We start from the raw sequence: 2,887 nt of genomic DNA, 5'->3' as shown, positions 1-2,887 counted from the left end.
TGGAGAACTTAGAAATATAGAGGATTGTAAGAACAAATAATAGAGAGAGCTGACTTGTCTTAGGGGTAAAAAAAAAAAAAGGTAGCTTTAAAAGGTGACTTTTAAGCTGAAATTTGGATGATGAATACAAATTACCTCAGTTTAGGGAAGGGAAATTGGTATTACAGAATAAGGAACCATTCGTTCATTCATCATTTTTTTCTGAGTGCATACTATGTACCCCACACAATTCTAGATGCTAGAGATTCAGCAGTGAAGAAAAAAAGATGAAAATCCATGTATTTTTTGGAGCCTACTTTCTAGATAGGAGAAGATAGGCAATTAAGTAAGTAAGTGATGTACTATTTGTGTTATGTAGAAAATAAAGCAGGTACTATTAAAGAACTAAAATTTTAGATGATATGTGCAAAAATCCTTAGTGTTGAAATCATAGGATTTGAAAGAAGGCCAGGGCAGCTGGGGTTTGGAGACAGAAGAAGACGGTGCTGTAAGATTACCTTTAAAGGTAGGCAGAGCCCAGATCACACAGGGTCCACATGATGTGCTGAGCAGCTTATGTTTTATCCAAAGAGTTAATGAAAATCAATCAGAAATTAAAACAAAGGACTTAGTCATTAATTTATAATTCAATAAAAAAATCAATTTTATGCAATTTAATGTGTAGAAATAGATGTGGTATGCAAAGCAAGAAATATTGGAATTAAAAATCATTCCCTTCCATTAATACATAACCCCAATAGGGAAAAGATAATTCTTGCAAGCAAGTAAACCATCCAAATATATATTAGTGTTTAATCCGGCAGTGGGGTATAGAGAATAAATTTTTAAATCAATGATGTGGGAACTGAAAATAACACATTTATCTTCATTCAATACTCATCCTACAAATGTGATTTCATAAAGAGTTCTCAGCATCTAGTGTATTTTTCATTTTCTAATCTCAATTGATCTCAGTTAATAAGGAGGCTGTTGTTCAAAAGAATGATCTTGTTCAGGATGATTTACCATGGTTAAGATGGCAAAGGAAATTGGAAATTTATAGATCTGTTAAAAAGACCTAGATGTCAGGCTAATTGATACATTTTGGCCACTGCTTGAAATTACATCCATTTTTAGAATGCCAAATGAATTCTCTAAAGCAACAGAAGAAGAATTGCTCTTTAAACGTACTGCAGAATCATCATCAAATAGTTATTTATTAGGCAGCCCAACAAGCATGTACACATTCTTTTCATCAGCAGCTCTCTTTGTTTCTTAGAACCAAATATTCATTGGACATAATAATCACAATAATGAGTACAAAAGTAGCCCTTATGAGAAAATAATAATTTGGCAAAAATAACTTTTATTCCCCTAATTCATAATGAAGACATATGGTGCCTGTCATTGAGTTTTGTCTACATAGCTCTTTACCCATGTTTTTCTATATCTCTGACTATCCCTGATCAGAAAAAAGTTAAAGAATCTAAGAGTTATCAGATTTGGCTGTAGAATGTTTTCTATACCAACCACTTAATGAATATAAAATGAGATGTAGCCCTAGGCCTCAATATCACCCTTATTGCATAATCTACCCAAAGGTGACTCTTCACCTCCCTTTATTCCCAGAATTTGCTTATACCTGAGTGCAATCACAAGAGTAATTATGCTTCATCGAGGAACACACAAATGGTTTCCTACTCTTCTTAATGAACAATTCTTATAGCCTTCCTTTTGTTCAGATCAAAAACCCTGGTCATCCTTCACCCCTCTCTTTCTCTCACTTCTATGCAATCCATCTGCAAGCCCCATGTGCTTTAATTCCTACAACCTGATCACTGCTGACACCCTGCTCCGAGCCACTCTCCTCCCTCAGCTAGCTACTACAGACTTCTAACAGCCTCCCAGTGATCATCTTGACCTTGGTGCTATTTCCCTATATAGCAGCCAGAGAGAGCCTAGGTCAGACGTCCCCACCCCAAACTGACTCCCCACCTCACCTCAGTAAAACGCCAAGCCGTTCGCAGATGTCTTTGAGTCCGTACAGGGAGTGTAACCGACCTCCACCACACCATCACATCACCAGTATCTCCCTCCCCCTGCCCACATATCCGCCCCACTCCGCTCCAGACACTGCTCCTCACTCTGGCTGGGATTCAGCCCCGGCGCGCTCTCCCTTCAGAGCCTGTGCACCGCTCATCTGCCTAGAAACCTGACCCCGACATCCATGTTGCTCACTCCTTCACGTTCTGTAGCTCCTCACTTATGTCTCCCCTTCTTACGCCACCTGATTTTAAATTGCAGGCCTCTCCTCTTACCCTCTACTCCTACAGAACTAGCCACTTTCCACTTTCCCAGCTTTATTTTTCTCCATAGGACTTACCACTGTCTATCATATGCTGTTTTGGTTTTGTTGTTCTGTTTATTTTCTTTGCCTCTCCCCACTAGAATGCTCCTCGTGAGATCAGGGATCCTTATTTGTTTTGTTTACCAGTGTATTCCCAGTTCCTAGAACGGATCCTGGCACATCAAAGGCTCTATATCATTAACTGCCGAATAAATAAACGAAATATAAGTGATAAAATATGAAAATACTGGGAAACACATTCTCTGTATCCACTAATCTGTGTCATCATCATTCAGATACAGAAGAGAAACTATACTTTGAACCTTTAAATCTCTGAGACCAGTATGCAAAGGTTCTCACAAAATTTCTGGCCATATTAACTGAGCCAATGGAAAAACTTTGGACAGGTGTTGCACCTAGCATTGTGAAAATGAGTAATCATTTTCTCATATTTTAAAAATATACTCTCTAGAAACTAATTCATATTTTAAAATATTTGTTTCCTTTTTTGTTGGTGAGAATTTCAAGGAGTAAAGTTAATAGTACACATCAAAAAAAAAA

The sequence above is a fragment of the Suricata suricatta genome, chromosome 15, assembly GCF_006229205.1.
Source record: "Suricata suricatta isolate VVHF042 chromosome 15, meerkat_22Aug2017_6uvM2_HiC, whole genome shotgun sequence".
Lineage (NCBI taxonomy): Eukaryota > Metazoa > Chordata > Mammalia > Carnivora > Herpestidae > Suricata > Suricata suricatta.
Note: the sequence above shows the minus strand (reverse complement) of the source record.